Source organism: Schistocerca americana, chromosome 5, assembly GCF_021461395.2.
Source record: "Schistocerca americana isolate TAMUIC-IGC-003095 chromosome 5, iqSchAmer2.1, whole genome shotgun sequence".
Classification (NCBI taxonomy): Eukaryota; Metazoa; Arthropoda; class Insecta; order Orthoptera; family Acrididae; genus Schistocerca; species Schistocerca americana.
Genome location: NC_060123.1, coordinates 297442934 through 297459505, shown reverse-complemented (window position 1 = coordinate 297459505; position 16572 = coordinate 297442934). Strand labels below are relative to the sequence as shown.

The window sequence follows — 16572 nt, the reverse complement described above, 5'->3', positions numbered from 1 at the left end:
TTTTGCCTTCAGCAATTTACTGACATCATGGAAAACCTGTCCCACGACGGCCAGACAGGGATTTGAATCTTTGTCCTCCCCAACTAGAGTCCAGACACTAACCACTGTGCCAACTTTTTCTGTAAGAATTTTTAAACCAAAATAGATAATTCCATTCTGGACCCTTACAGAATTTAACTCCATAGTGAAATTATTTTTAAATTTACAGTGTATCTCCTCATTTTGGACATATCCTAATTAACTTGTCCACAAATTGTAGTGTATTACAAATGTATTGGCACATTGGAGTAAAAACTCCAGTGCTCTTGAATGGATATCTGCAGACAAGCTGGTTACAGGTTTTACATTAACATTTTTTGTCTTCGCAGAATTAATACTTATTTGTTGTTGTGTTGTTAAAGAACACTGTCATCAGTTATTTGATTCCATGTTACTTTATTTTCCATTTAAACAGAGTTAAATTTTAAACACAGCATATCATTTAATGTGTGAGCAAGGATATTAAAGTCAATAACGCTACAGATTTTCACAAATAACAGTTTGTTCTAACTGCACACTTTAGCTCTTCTGCTGGCTTGCCTGTCTGTTTCCATTCACAAAAAACTCAACCATATGCATAATCATCTACAACACATCCAAGTACCTGACAAACCACACCTATGGTCCCTTGACATGCGTGCTTCACAAGTTAAACAGAACAATCCCCCCTCTAACATCAGAATTAAAAATATGAATCAATAGCACAATGAGCATGAAATGGATTCTAACAGACCACTCACAACCACCCAAACACAGAACCTGACAATACAGAACAGGACCAGATGGATAATATAGCAGAGCAAATTACAGCAGTAAAACAAAGCACACTCAAACAAAACAGTACATATTATAGGTATTACACAATGAAAGACACACACCACGAACAAATTTCCTGAATGGGATGGAAACCTGTTGCTGTGATGTACAAGTACAGACAAATTTCAGAAAATTTATATGAGTTATTCAACAGAAAGAGCTTCACATATTCAGCAAGTCAATAACCCTTCGGTCCGCCTCTGCCCCTTATTCAGGCAGTTATTTGGCTTGGCACTGATTGACAGACTGTTCGATGTCCCAAGTTCTGTCCAACTGGCATGTTACATACTCAAAATTCTGGAATGGTTGGAAGGCCCTGCCCATAATGCTCGAAACATTCTGAACTGGGAAGAGACAGGGACCTTGCTGGCCAAGGTAGGGTTTGCCAAGCAAGAAGACAAGCAGCAGAATCTCTCACCTTGTGCAGGCAGACATTATCTTGCTGAAATGTAAGCCCAGGATGGCTTGCCATGAAGGGCAACAAAATGGGATGTAGAATATTGTTGATGAACCACTGTGGTGTAAGGGTGCCACAGATGACAAACAAAGGGGTCGTGCTATGAAATGATGGGGCACCCCAGACCATTACTCCTGGTGGTTGGGCCGTATGGCGAGTGACAGCCAGGTTAGTATCCCACCACTGTCAGGGGTGTCTCCAGACATGTCTTTGCTGGTCACTGCAGTCCAGTTCAAGGTGGGTCACACCACTGAAGACAATTTTACCCCAGTCAACAAGATTCCAGGCTGAAGACATGTCTGAAAATGAAAACTTTACAGAAAACCTCAGTTTGCTTTTACAGAAGTTTCCTAATCCTTTAATCATACAACATTCAATTGCACTAATATAACAATGACAATAGTCAATTTTTGACAGTATAATGTAATTGGATAGATAAAAATTCTACACAGCAAGCAGTGGCAGGAGAACACACGCACAAAAAAAAGGTTTTATTTATGCAGGCTTTTGGAGCCAGTGACTACTTTTTCTCACACAAGGGCTGAAGGGAAAGGAACTGGAGACATTTAGCAAAAGGAGTACAGTTTGGAGAAGTCATCCAGAACCCCAGGTCAGGGGAGACACCAGACAGGATGAAAAGGAAAGAGCTTGCTTCCCTTCTCATCCTGTCCGGCAAGTCTCCCATGACCTGGGATTCTGGGTGACTTTTTCAAACTCTACCCCTTTTCCTAAACCTCCCCCAGTGCCTGTCTCTTCACCCCTCTTCCTTCCATCTTCGACTTCAACCCTTTGGCTGAAAGAAAGAGCCACTGGCTCCCACAGCTTGCACAAGCAAAACCTTTCTTTATGTGTGTGTTCTCCAGCCCCCAAATTGTTGAGTAGATATTTTTATCTATCGAAATACAACAATCAATTGGGATAATTACAAACTTGTTAGTGGTGGGCATGACAAAACATCCTGTGAAATGTTACTAAATTGGTTCTCTGAAAACTACCTAGAAGATATAACTCAGAACCCCACTCTCTTCATGGAAATACATTAGATCTAATACCAATAAACAGACCTGGCCTCTTGGAGGAAATCCACATTGAAACTGGTATCAGTGAGCATGAAGCAATTATAACAATAATGAACACCAAAATACAAAGAGCAACTAAAACAAGTAGAAACATTTGTATTTTCAGCAAACTAGACAGACAAGCAGTATTGTCATATCTTGACTTGAAACTTTTAGTTCAGGACAGGAGCAGCATACACACAGGGGTATTTAAACAACTATTTACCTGCACTCCATATGGAACTGGAATGGGAAAAAGCCCTAATAACTGTTCAGTGGAAGACACCCTCTGCCATGCACTTCTGAGTGTTTCACAGTGTATAGATGTAGAACCATGGACCTTGCCGTTGGTGGGGAGGCTTGCGTGCCTCAGCGATACAGATAGCCGTACCGCAAGTGTAACCACAACGGAGGGGTATCTGTTGAGAGGCCAGACAAACACGTGGTTCCTGAAGAGGGGCAGCAGCCTTTTCAGTAGTTGCAGGGGCAACATTCTGGATGATTGACTGATCTGGCCTTGTAACACTAACCAAAACGGCTTTGCTGTGCTGGTACTGCGAACGGTTGAAAGCAAGGGGAAACTACAGCCGTAATTTTTCCCCGAGGACATGAAGCTTTACTGTATGGTTAATGATGATGGTGTCCTCTTGGGTAAAATATTCCGGAGGTAAAATAGTCCCCCATTCGGATCTCCGGGCGGGGACTACTCATGAGGACGTCGTTATCAGGAGAAAGATAACTGGCATTCTACGGATCGGAGCGTGGAATGTCAGATCCCTTAATCGGGCAGGTAGGTTAGAAAATTTAAAAAGGGAAATGGATAGGTTAAAGTTAGATATAGTGGGAAATAGTGAAGATCGGTGGCAGGAGGAACAAGACTTTTGGTCAGGCGAATACAAGGTTATAAATACAAAATCAAATAGGGGTAATGCAGGAGTAGGTTTAATAATGAATAAAAAAATAGGAGTGCGGGTAAGCTGCTACAAACATCATAGTGAATGCATTATTGTGGCCAAGATAGACACGAAGCCCACGCCTACTAGAGTAGTACAAGTTTATATGTCAACTAGCTCTGCAGATGACGAAGAAATTGAAGAAATGTATGATGAAATAAAAGAAATTATTCAGATAGTGGAGGGAGACGAAAATTTAATAGTCATGGGTGACTGGAATTCGGTAGTAGGAAAAGGGAGAGAAGGAAACGTAGTAGGTGAATACGGATTGAGGGTAAGAAACGAAAGAGGAAGCTGCCTGGTAGAATTTTGCACAGAGCACAACTTAATCATAGCTAACACTTGGTTCAAGAATCATAAAAGAAGATTGTATACATGGAAGAACCTTGGAGATACTAAAAGGTATCAGATAGATTATATAATGGTAAGATAGAGATTTAGGAACCAGGTTTTAAATTGTAAGACATTTCCAGGGGCAGATGTGGACTCTGACCACAATCTATTGGTTATGAACTGTAGATAAAAACTGAAGAAACTGCAAAAAGGTGGGAATTTAAGGAGATGGGACCTGGAAAAACAGACTAAACCAGAGGTTGTACAGAGTTTCAGGGAGAGCGTAAGGGAACAAATGGCAGGAATGAGGGAAAGAAATACAGTAGAAGAAGAATGGGTAGCTCTAAGGGATGAAGTAGTGAAGGCAGCAGAGGACCAAGTAGGTAAAAAGACGAGGACTAGTAGAAATCCTTGGGTAACAGAAGAAATATTGAATCTAATTGATGAAAGGAGAAAATATAAAAATGCAATAAATGAAGCAGGCGAAAAGGAATATAAACATCTCAAAAATGAGATCGACAGGACGTGCAAAATGGCTAAGCAGGGATGGCTAGAGGATAAATGTAAGGATATAGAGCTTATCTCACTAGGGGTAAGATAGATACTGCCTACAGGAAAATTAAAGAGACCTTTGGAGAAAAGAGAACCACTTGTATGAACATCAAGAGCTCAGATGGAAACCCAGTTCCAAGCAAAGAAGGGAAAGCAAAAAGGTGGAAGGCGTATATAGAGGGTCTATACAAGGGCGATGTACTTGAGGACAATATTATGGAAATGGAAGAGGATGTAGATGAAGATGAAATGGGAGATATGATACTGCGTGAAGAGTTTGACAGAGCACTAAAAGACCTGAGTCGAAACAAGGCTCCGGGAGTAGACAACATTCCATTAGAACTACTGACGGCCTTGGGAGAGCCAGTCCTGACAAAACTCTACCATCTGGTGAGCAAGATGTATGAGACAGGCGAAATACCCCCAGACTTCAAGAAGAATATAATAATTCCAATCCTAAAGAAAGCAGGTGTTGACAGATGTGAAAATTACCTAACTATCAGTTTAATAAGTCACGGCTTGAAAATACTACCGCGAATTCTTCACGGACGAATGGAAAAACTAGTAGAAGCCGACCTTGGGGAAGATCAGTTTGGATCCCGTAGAAATATTGGAACACGTGAGGCAATACTGACCCTACAGCTTATCCTAGAAGCTAGATTAAGGAAAGGCAAACCTACGTTTCTAGCATTTGTAGACTTAGAGAAAGCTTTTGACAATGTTAACTGGAATACTCTCTTTCATATTTTGAAGGTGGCAGGGATACAATACAGGGAGCGAAAGGCTATTTACAATTTGTACAGAAACCAGATGGCAGTTATAAGGGTCGAGGGACATGAAAGGGAAGCAGTGGTTGGGAAGGGCATGAGACAGGGTTGTAGCCTCTCCCCGATGCTATTCAATCTGTATATTGAGCAAGCAGTAAAGGAAACAAAAGAAAAATTCGGAGTAGGTATTAAAATCCATGGAGAAGAAATAAAAACTTTTGAGATTCGCTGATGACATTGTAATCCTGTCAGAGGCAGCAAAGGACTTGGATGAGCAGTTGAACGGAATGGATAGTGTCTTGTAGGGAGGATATAAGATGAAAATCAACAAAAGCAAAACGAGGAAAATGGAATGTAGTCGAATTAAGTCAGGTGACGATGAGGGTATTAGATTAGGAAATGAGACACTCAGAGTAGTAAAGGAGTTTTGCTATTTGGGGAGCAAAATAACTGATGATCATCGAACTAGAGAGGCTATAAAATATAGACTGGCAACGGGAAGGAAAGCGTCTGTGAAGAAGAGAAATTTGTTAACATCGAGTATAGATTTAAGTGTCAGGAAGTCGTTTCTGAAAGTATTTGTATGGAGTGTAGCCATGTATGGAAGTGAAACATGGACGACAAATAGTTTAGATAAGAAGAGAATAGAAGCTTTCGAAATGTGGTGCTACAGAAAAATGCTGAAGATTAGATGGGTGGATCACATAACTAATGAGGAGGTGTTGAATAGGATTGGGGAGAATTTTGTGGCACAACTTGACTAGAAGAAGGGATCAGTTGGTAGAACATGTTCTGAGGCATCAAGGGATCACCAATTTAGTATTGGTGGGCAGTGTGGAGGGTAAAAATAGTAGAGGGAGACCAAGAGATGAATACACCAAGCAGATTCAGAAAGATGTAGGTTGCTGTAGGTACTGGGAGATGAAGAAGCTTGCACAGGATAGAGTAGCATGGAGAGCTGCATCAAACCAGTCTCAGGGCTGAAGACAACAACAACAACAACAACAACAACAACAACAACAGATGTAGACTGCTCAGAATGTCAGTTGCATAATTATAAGCAGTGCCAGTGCACAATATCGTATACTTTATGTGCTACCTCTCTTTATAGAAGAAGAAGAAGAAGAAGAAGAAGAAGAAGAAGCAAAGACAGATGTACTGTCTCTCTGTGAACACCTGTTATCAGCACAAGAAGCTGAGTACTACAATTGTATTGCACACCAACATTTGTTAAGTGCACAGTACAGAACAACTGCTTCCTTTGGTGGTGTATCTATATATACCAACAGAAAGTTCAATGTTAAAGAAACTGACTTAAAAATCTTCTGTGTGGACCTAGATTTAGAGTTGGTTGCTGTGGAGTTATTAGATCTTAATATAAATGTGGCTGACCACAGCAATCATGAGAAATTAGGGCAGGCAAGGTATAAGCTCTTTCTCTTGAAGCAGTTCAGCATCAAGGATTTATTTCAAAGTAGATTCAAAAATGAACTAAAAGCAATTTCAGAAGATGACAATTTTGAAGTAGAATACGAAAATATTAAAAAAGCACTTACAGAAATTTCTCTATAGGTACTAGGGACTGAGAGTAAGAGTCTGGGTAAACAGGACCCTCCATGGATGTCTGATGACCTGAAGATGTTCATTAGGGAAAAGAAAAATCTCTACAAAAAATGGTTATCAACTAAATCACTACAGGACAGGCAAAACTCCCAGACAACAAAATATGAATTAAGAAACAGAATTAAATTAGAAAAGAACAAGACATGGGAACATAAATGTATTGAAATTGAGAGTCTAATAGGTGGATCAGAAACAACAGAAGTGTGGAGTACAATTACCAGTATGAAGGAAACACAAGTAAACAAAGCAGTAGACAACCTAATTTTCTTAAACGGATAGAAAAAGCATTATGCAGACCTTTTAATTGAAGATAGGCCATATTACATGCAACGGAATGAAGATAAGATGGAAGTAACTGATCGAAATATAAACATTACAATAGAGGAAGTGAATTGTGCATTAACTAAAATGACGAATGGCCAATCACCTGGTCCAGGAAACATTCCTGTTGAATTACTGAAGGCTGGAGGAAGATATCTGAACAAACGAATAACCTGCCCCTGATGAACAACTGATATAAAAGGACTGAAATTCCCTCAGAAGGGAAAAAGTCATATATGGTTTCTATTTTCAAGAAAGGGAATAGAAAAGACACAAACTGCTACAGAGGCACTAGTGCCAACTGTACAATGAGCCACTTATTTGGAAAGATAATGTTTGAAAAAATTAAACAAAATGTTGGCCACCATATTGGAGGAAGACCAGAGCGGGTTTAGGCAGAACAGATCATGTACAGATAACCTATTTATTTTACAACAACTAATGGAGAAATTTATAGCACTAGGGAAGGAGCTACACATTGCCTTTGTAGATTTAGCAAAAGCTTATGATACAGTCCCTAGATCTAAGCTGTAGGAAGCTATGAAAGATATAGGTATGAATGGTCACCTTTTACAAATTATTATTGAAATTTACAGAGATAATGTGGCACAGATTAAATGAGGTTCAAAGTTATCAGAACCTAATAATGTCACAAAAGGTTTGCGACAAGGTTGTAGTATGTCACCCATCTTGTTCAATTTATATGTAGAAGTGGCTCTCTGAAATTGGAAGAACAGCTGCAAAGGAATGGGAATCACTGTCAACAGTGTACAGATATTTTCATTAAGATTTGCTGACAATCAAGCTATTATAGCACAAGATGATGATGACCTTGAGTTCATGATACGATGGTTATATCAGGAATAGAACAGATGGGGACGACAAATGAGTCTAAAAAAATGGTGGTGAACAGTGATGCTAAATTTGAAGTACACTTCAATGACAAAGCAGTTATGAGACAGGTAGAGAAATTTAAATATCTCGGGGCACATATTGATAAAAATGGATTGGTACATACAGAAGTAAAAGATAGAATACAGCAAAGCAGAAAAGTGTTAGGGTGTATGAATTCTTTTTGGTGGGATAAGAATATTTCCTGTGATGTCACCGCCAGACACCACACTTGCTAGGTGGTAGCCTTTAAATCGGCCGCGGTCCAGTAGTATACGTCGGACCCGCGTGTCGCCACTATCAGTGATTGCAGACCGAAGCGCCGCCACATGGCAGGTCTAGAGAGTCTTCCTAGCACTCGCCCCAGTTGTACAGCCGACTTTGCTAGCGATGGTTCACTGACAAGTTACGCTCTCATTTGCCGAGACGATAGTTAGCATAGCCTTCAGCTACGTCATTTGCCACGACCTAGCAAGGCGCCATTATCAATTGCTATTTATCTTGTGATGCATGTACCGTCAGACCAATGTTTACCAATTATGGATTAAAGTTAAGTATTCCAGACGCTACGTACTTTTTTTACTAGACTCAACTCCTTTAACTGTTCCAGACCTAACGCCAGCCTGCGTGAGCTTAAACGCGTGCCTTTCGGCTACCTCATAGTGGCTTGGCTGTCTTGCCAAGTCACAACATTTCCAACAGCAATAAGAAAAGAGTAGGTAAGATAATGGCTGAATCGGTGCTATGCTATGGATCAGAACTACAGATCTTAAATGAGGATCTCAAAAGAAGACTAATAGCGGTGGAAATGGACTGTTTGCGTTGAAGTGCCAGAATATCAAGAATCAAAAGAAAAACTAATGATGAAGTAAGAGCTAGAATGAAGGCAAATGATACAGTGATAGATAGAATTGAAAGAAAATCATTAAAATGGTACAGACACATAACGAGACTGCCAGATCATCGGTGGAAGGTTTATGAATAGAAACCACCCAGCAGCTGCAAGTGCGGAAGACCACATAAATGAAGTAATGGAACATCGCAGCATCGACAAGGAAGATGCGCTGGATAAAGAAGCTTGGCGGAGGATAACAGGAATATAACAAGATGATGATATTAATTAATCTTCATATTGATTAATCCTGTGATATTGTAATTATTGTCTCAGTGTGCCATTCTCCTAACAGCAACTCTAAAATCTTCCTCATCCAAACGAAATCTTGCCTATGTTGCTTAATGTGCTTGAAATAAAAATTTGAAGAATGGAATGTCCAGGTAGGAATATCAACAATATTGAGCTGCTCGCCATGAAGATGACACATTTAAGTTGCGTACAAACACAACAAAAAGACTTTTACACATTTAGCTTTTGGCCAGAGCCTTCTTCAGAAAAGAAAAGAAAACACAAACATATTCACACAATCAAGTACACCTTTTGCACACACAACCACCACCTTTGACTACTCTGGCCAGAATGCAATGGTGTAATCTGAATGCAAGCAGCAATATGGAGTGGGGTGGGGAAGAGTGTTGGATAGCACAGTATGGGTTGGGGGGAGGGGGGGAAGTAGTCAGCATTGCCTGGTGGTGCAAGCAGGGGCTAGATGATATCCGTATAAGGCTGTCAGGTGCAGCATCAGATGGCTATGGGGATAGGATTGGAAGGGGGGCAGTGGGAAAAGGAGAGAGGCAGAGAAGGGAAAGACACCAGAGGGTGCATAGTCAGAGAGAGGCACACGATGAGGATGAGGATGAGGGGCCATGAACTAGGAGGAGCTGTTGGCGGGAGGAGATGGGGATTGGCAACGATTGGGCAGAGGATGTGGGAACAGTAGGTAAGCTATTGAATATGAGGGGGATGTCAATTGTGAAGAAGTGTAGGACAGAGGGGGCAAAAACTGTTCTGTAGAGGTTACATTGCCTACCATTCACACACCCTCCACCAAACAGTTGCTACCCCCTTGTCCTACAACTCTTCCCAACTGATGGTCTCTCATACTTATTCTGTGCCACACTCCGCCAACACATCCATCATTCTTACTCCCGTTTTCTGCCCCTCTTTTACTCGCTCCCTTCCCTTCCATCTCTTCTCCCCCCCCCCCCCCCCCTTCCTGTACCCTGATTTCTAACCGCATTCCCCCACACTACGTTGGATTGCTGCTTGTATTCAACATGACACCATTAAATTCAATTCTGACCAGAGCAGCCAGAGATATCAGTTGTGTGTGCATGAGGTGTGCTTGCTTGTGCGAATGTGTGTGTGATGTGAGGAAGACTCTAGCCAACAGCTCAATGCATAATAGTGTTTTCGTTGTGTTTGTGTACAACTCTGCGTCATCCTCATGGAGATTAGCAACCGATCCTTTCCATAATATTGTTAAAATCAAAAATTGTATTGTGTAGCAAATTCAGTGCATGAACTGGTAAAGAGAGTACTAAACAGAGAGAATATGCAAACCTAGCAGCCAGTTATGGACTATGCACCAACCAGAGGTGATACTTGCTGTGACACTGTGATGACAAATCTAAATACTTGCGACTATGAGGTGACTGTAGTTGGCCCAATGATTTCTGCCCACAGGCACAAGTCACAGTACTTTGTACTAAAAGAGATAATAATTAACCAGCTGTTTCCTGGCATTCTAATTATGTATCCACAAAAAGGGTCATAAATAAGGAAACATTAAGTGCTTTTCAGACAGCACTATCTGCAGCAGGAAATGGCAGCAATTTGTCTGTTTATAAAGTTCTTGCAGACCATCAAAACCAAATTTGACACTCTATCCACAGAAAACCAAACAATCCTCTGAGGACACGTCGCAAGCAAGCAAAATGTAGTGAAAGAAAAAACATGGTATACTAGTGAACTAAAAAAATTAAAGTGTGTTCTACTGCTGATAGATAATCAATTCGAAACAGCAACAGATCCCAGCACAAAGGAAATGTTCTACAACAAATACAACAATTTAATGACAAAAAGCTATGGAGAAAGGATGTAGAAGCCACAAAGAAAAGCAATAATGATAATAGGTTTATTCAATGAGCTCACAACCCATGCAAGGCAGCCTGGGACCTGATCAACTAGCACACGAAAAAACCTTCCTCTCTACACTTGTGCAGTCCAGATGACTTCTTCAACAATTATTTTATTGATATTGTGAGAAACACTGAATGCAATCCCCGACATGAAGCTGCTGCAAGAAAGGCAAAAGGTACTTCATGACGAATTGGAGTAAATCACAAAAAAATTAAATAATAAAGATTGTAAAATGTTGTAAGCCTTCTGATAGTCAGGATCCATATGGGATGTCCAGTAATGTTCTCAAGGAAATTATCTATGAAACTGCTGAAGCATCAGCTATGGTAATTAACACATCTCTCCTGGTGTATTTCCTGACTTTCTGAAACTTGTACAGACAGTATCCATTTATAAAAAGGGTGACCTTGGCATGATAGCAAGCTTCAGAGCAATTTCAGCGATTCCAGTGTTTGCTAAAGTCAGTAAGACTGCAATGAAAGACCAAATATCTAATCACTTTGAAACTAATGAACTCTTCTCATATGCACAGCACGGTTTCCAGAAAGACAAATCTACAACAGCGACATTAGATCTGGTTACTAGGGTAAAGCACAGTTTTGAAGAAAAGAGTATTTTTAGCACTGACGCTTTGTGACCTTATTAAGGTGTTTGACTTCATTCCTCATAACGTCCTTCTAAGTAAGCTCAGTCAGTACAGTGTTTGAGGCACTGTTCTGACAACCCTCAAATCTTATTTGAAAATCAGAAAGTGGATCATATCTGTCCAAGGAGCACTATCATGCAAACAGCATAGCACAGGAATCAACAATACTGATTTGATGTGACAAAAGAAAGGTGTGTTATAAACAAAATAAAAATCACTAAAGAAGAAATGCAAAAACTGCTTCGTAGCCTCAGTGACAAAGGATACCCAAACTGCATAGGGGGGTGTGAAACAGTTCACAGTAGACAGCCAACTTGCGTGGCAAGAACACAGTGAACATGTGTGTGACAAACTGAAAAGTCATGTAACTCCTACGACTAGTGAAATATGTGATAACTGGTCAGTATATCCGAACAGTATATTGCTCATTGTTTCACGACCATATTGGCTTTGGCCTGTTACTACGTGGTCATTCTACAGGTTGCCAGTAGGAGACAGTAGCACTGCAAGCCCTTATTCATGAAACTGGAAATAACCACTATTTATAGCCATTACATATTTTTGTGCCTCCTACATCTTAAGGAAAAACCTAGATCCCTGCATCAAGAGGCATGAGATACACTACCACAACACCCGCAACAACGTGCATAAACATAGCAACCTGTCGATTGTCCAAAACAAGAGCTAGCTTTTCGAACAATGCCCTGAGAATGTTTGGATCACTACCCATTGAAGTGATCTTATTTGTCTATAGTAAAATGCTTAACCTGTTACAAAATTTTGATTTTACAATACAGTTTTGTAGTTATTAACACAGTCTGTCCAGCCAATGCTGGTGAACAGCACAAACTTTGTAATAAAAAAAGTAGTAAGAGAAGGTAATTCCACACAACATCCTCCTGCATACATCTACTCTTTGCCTACACACACACACACACACACACACACACACACACACACACACCTCTCTCTCTCTCTCTCTCTCTCTCTCTCTCTGTATGTGTGTGTGTGTGTGTGTGTGTGTGTGTGTGTGTGTGTGTCCAAATCACTGGCCAATGGATGTAAACTGTCAGAATCTCACTTCCGTATCCATATACCATAAACATGATAGTGTAACGGGTGGTTGTCAGAGTGTGTGTAGCAGTGGTCAGAGGTAACTACTCCAAGAAAAGGTGTTATTAGCCATGTTTTATGCACAAAGACATAGTTTTCAAGACAGCTACGTAATAAATTGGTCAACAAATGGATAATGCGTCTTACATCCTCTTAAGGCACACCAAATCATCACATCACTGTTGTAAATTTGCAGTTTCATCATATAAGAAGTATTTAAAGTAAAAAGTAAATTTAGATAACAAAGGATACTCAGCTTGCAAATGCCATGCTGTATTAGGGAAAATGATAGAAAGAGGTATCACACACACAAGCATGTAACTAATCACAATAACATTCAAAATTAACTTTATTTCAATGTTTAATAATCTATATTTCATACGTTTCTAGTGTTAAAACCAACTGATGATGTCATACAGTTATCACAAACTAATTTGGGGATATCAAAGTGAGTGAGTGAGTGTGTGTGTGTGTGTGTGTGTGTGTGTGTGTGTAACAGGTGGGCCCGCTAATCTAATCTAATCTAATCTAATCTAAAACCACTGATCTGATCAATCGTTGCCTTTTACATATGAAACTTTATTGTCAGATCTCAATGGAGTCTGCTAAAACAATTTTAAGTCCCATATTTCTGGCAGGCAACTTTGGTAGGAATGTGAGTTTAAAAAATAAACGATTTTCTAACTCCTGGCATTGTTACTAATGGAATACCAAAAGGTTCTGAATTAGACTGTGTTATTAAAAGTATTTATAAATGATTTATCATGTATCAGCACCAGAGGTGGCACTGTTTCCAAAAACTTAGAAAAATTTCACTCACTTTCACATATATAACACTTTTTGCAGACTTTTGGGGGTACACACATTCCATCCCTGAGGATAGTGGGAAGGGCCTCTGGTTACATTTATATTAACCATGCAAAATCTGTTTATAACCATCCAGTGCCAATGTCGGTTGAAGGCACAAGAAAATGATCAGTTCCCTAATTTACTTCCGTTTCTTTCTTAAAGACTGGCTTTGTTTCACTTGCTTTTAATGAGTCTCAAAAAATACCTTTCTCTATTACAGCAATCAGCACATGTGTTAATGGTCTAAGTAGACTTCCACTACATTCCTTTGGGAGACGTGATTTAACACCATCTAAGGACAGATTGTTATTTATCATATAGTGAAGATGTTGAGTTGCAGATAGGCACAACAAAAAGACTACAGCAAAGTAAGCTTTCGGCCAAAAGGCCTTCTTCCAAATTACACACACACACACACACACACACACACACACACACAGAGAGAGAGAGAGAGGGGGGGGGGGGAGAGAGAGAGAGAGAGAGAGAGAGAGAGAGAGAGAGAGAGAGAGAGAGAGAGAGAGAGAGAGAGAGAGAGAGGGGCTGCAGCCTACGGCAACTGAAGCCACACTGCGAGAAGCAGCATCAATGCATCATGGGAGTGGCAACTGGATGGGGATAAGGAGGAGTCTGGCATGTGGAAGAGGAGGGATCGTAGGGTAGTGGTGAGGGACAGTGAAGTACTGCTGGGGAGTGCACAGGGACAAGGTGGAGAAAGGGTAGGGCAGCTATGTGCAGTCGGGAGGTTAGACGGAGGGCAGGGGAGAGGTGGAGGGAGGAGGGGGGGGGGGGGGGGGTAGTGGTAGTGGAAAAGGAGAGAAGTAAAAAGACAGGGTGCAATGGTGGAATTAGGGCTGGAAGTACTGCAATGGAAAGAGGGGAGGGGCTGGATGGCTGAGGACAATGACTAACAAAGGTTGAAGCCAGGAGGGTTACAGGAATGTACAATATATTGCAAGGGAAGTTCCCACATGTGTAATTCAGAAAAGCTGATGTTGGTGGGAAAGATCCATATGGCACAGGCTGTGAAGCAGTCATTGAAACGAAGGCTGTCATGCTGGACAGCGTGTTCAGCAACAGGGTGGTCCACAAGTTTCTTGGCCACAGTTTGTCGGTGGCCATTCATGTGGATAGACAGATTGTTGACTGTCATGCCCACACAGAATGCAGCACAGTGATTGCACCTTAGCTTATTGATCACATGACTGGTTTCACAGGTAACCCTGCCGTTGATGGGATAGGTGGTGTTTGTGACTAGACTGGATTAGGTGGTGGTGCTGGGAAGGATGTATGAGTCAGATCTTGCATCTAGGTCTATTATAGGGATATGAGCCATGAGGTAAGGAGCTAGGAGCAGGGGTTACATAAGGATGGACAAGTATATTGTGTAGGTTTGGTGGACGGCAGAATACCAATGGGGGAGGGGTGGGAAGGATAGTGGGCAGGAGATTTCTCATTTCAGGGCACAACGGTTCATAGTCAAAACCCTGGTGGAGAATGTAATTCAGTAGATCCAGTCCTGGGTGGTACTGACTTATGAGGGGAATGCTCCTCTATGGCCAGACAATGAGACTTTGGTAGGCTGTGAGAGACTAGAAATATAAGGCACAGGAGATTTGTTTTTGTACAAGATTGGGAATATAATTACAGTATGTGAAGGCTTCAGTGAGATGCTCAGTATATTTTTAGAGGGACTGCTTGTCACTACAGATGCGACGACCTTTGATGGTTAGGCTGTATGGAAGGGACTTCTTGGTATGGAATGGGTGGCAACTGTCCAAGTGGAGGCATTACTGGTGGTTAGTAGGTCTGATATGGACAGAGGTACTGATGTACCCATCTTTGAGATGGAGGTCAACATGTAGGAAGATGGCTTCTTGGGTTTAGTAGAACTTGGTGAAGCAAATGGGGGAGAAGCTGTTGAGCTTCTGGAGGAATGTGGATAGGGTGTCCTTACCCTCGATTCAGATCACAAAGATGTCATCAATGAATCTGAACCACGTGAGGGGTTTACGATTCTGGGTGTTTAGGAAGGATTGTTCTAGATGGTCCATGAATAGTTTGGCATTGTATGGTGTCATGAAGGTGCCCATAGTTGTACCCCGCATTTGCTTGTAGGTAATGGCTTCAAAGAAGAAGTAATTGTGGGTGAGAATATAGTTGGTCATGGTGACTAGGAAGGAGGTTGGTGATTTGGAATCCATCTGGCGTATCGAAATGTAGTGTTCAATAGCAGTAAGGCCATGAGCATTAGAGATGTTAGTGTAAAGGGAGGTGGCATCGATAGTGACGAGCAGGCACCATGTGGTAAAGGGACAGGAAACTGTGGAGAGTCGGTGGAGGAAATATAAAAAATACCAACCATTTCCTCCACCGACTCTCCACAGTTCCTGTCCCTTTACCACACGGGGTCATGCTCATCAATATTTTTGCCACCTCCCTTTACACTAACATTCCTAATGCCCATAGCCTTACCACTATTGAACACTACATTTCCCAACGCCCAACGGATTCCAAACCAGCAACCTCCTTCCTAGTCACCACGACCAACTATATCCTCACCCACAATTACTACTTCTTTGAAGGCATTACCTACAAACAAATCCGGGATACAGCTATGGGCACCTGTGTGGCACCATCCAATGCCAACATATTCACGGACCATCTAGAAGAATTCTTCCTAAACATCCAGCATCCTAAACCCGTTACCTGGTTCAGATTCATTGATGACATCTTTGTGATCTGGATCGAGGGTGAGGACACCCTATTCACATTCCTCCAGAACCTCAAGAGCTTCTCCCCATTCGCTTCACCTTGTCTTACTCAATCCTACAAGCTACCTTCCTTGATGATGACCTCAACCTCAAAGAGGACTACATCAGTATCTCTGTCCATATCAAACCTACCAACCACCAGCAATACCTCCACTTCGACAGCTGCCACCTGTTTCATACGAAGAAGTCCCTTCTGTTCAACCCAGCCACCTGTGGTCATCCCATCTGCAGTGACAAGCGGTCCCTCTCAAAATATACTGAGGGTCTCATTGAAGCCTTCACAGACTGTCATTATCTTCCCAACCTTGTAAAAAAACACGACTAAATAAACAATAAAAAAAATTTA

General features: G+C 41.2%; 1 protein-coding gene across 1 annotated transcript in view; it reads right to left on the bottom strand.

The window, feature by feature from the left end:
• LOC124615501 (vacuolar fusion protein MON1 homolog A) overlaps window positions 1–16572 on the bottom strand; it is a 106561-nt gene that overhangs the window by 67653 nt on the left and 22336 nt on the right. The window lies entirely within an intron of this gene.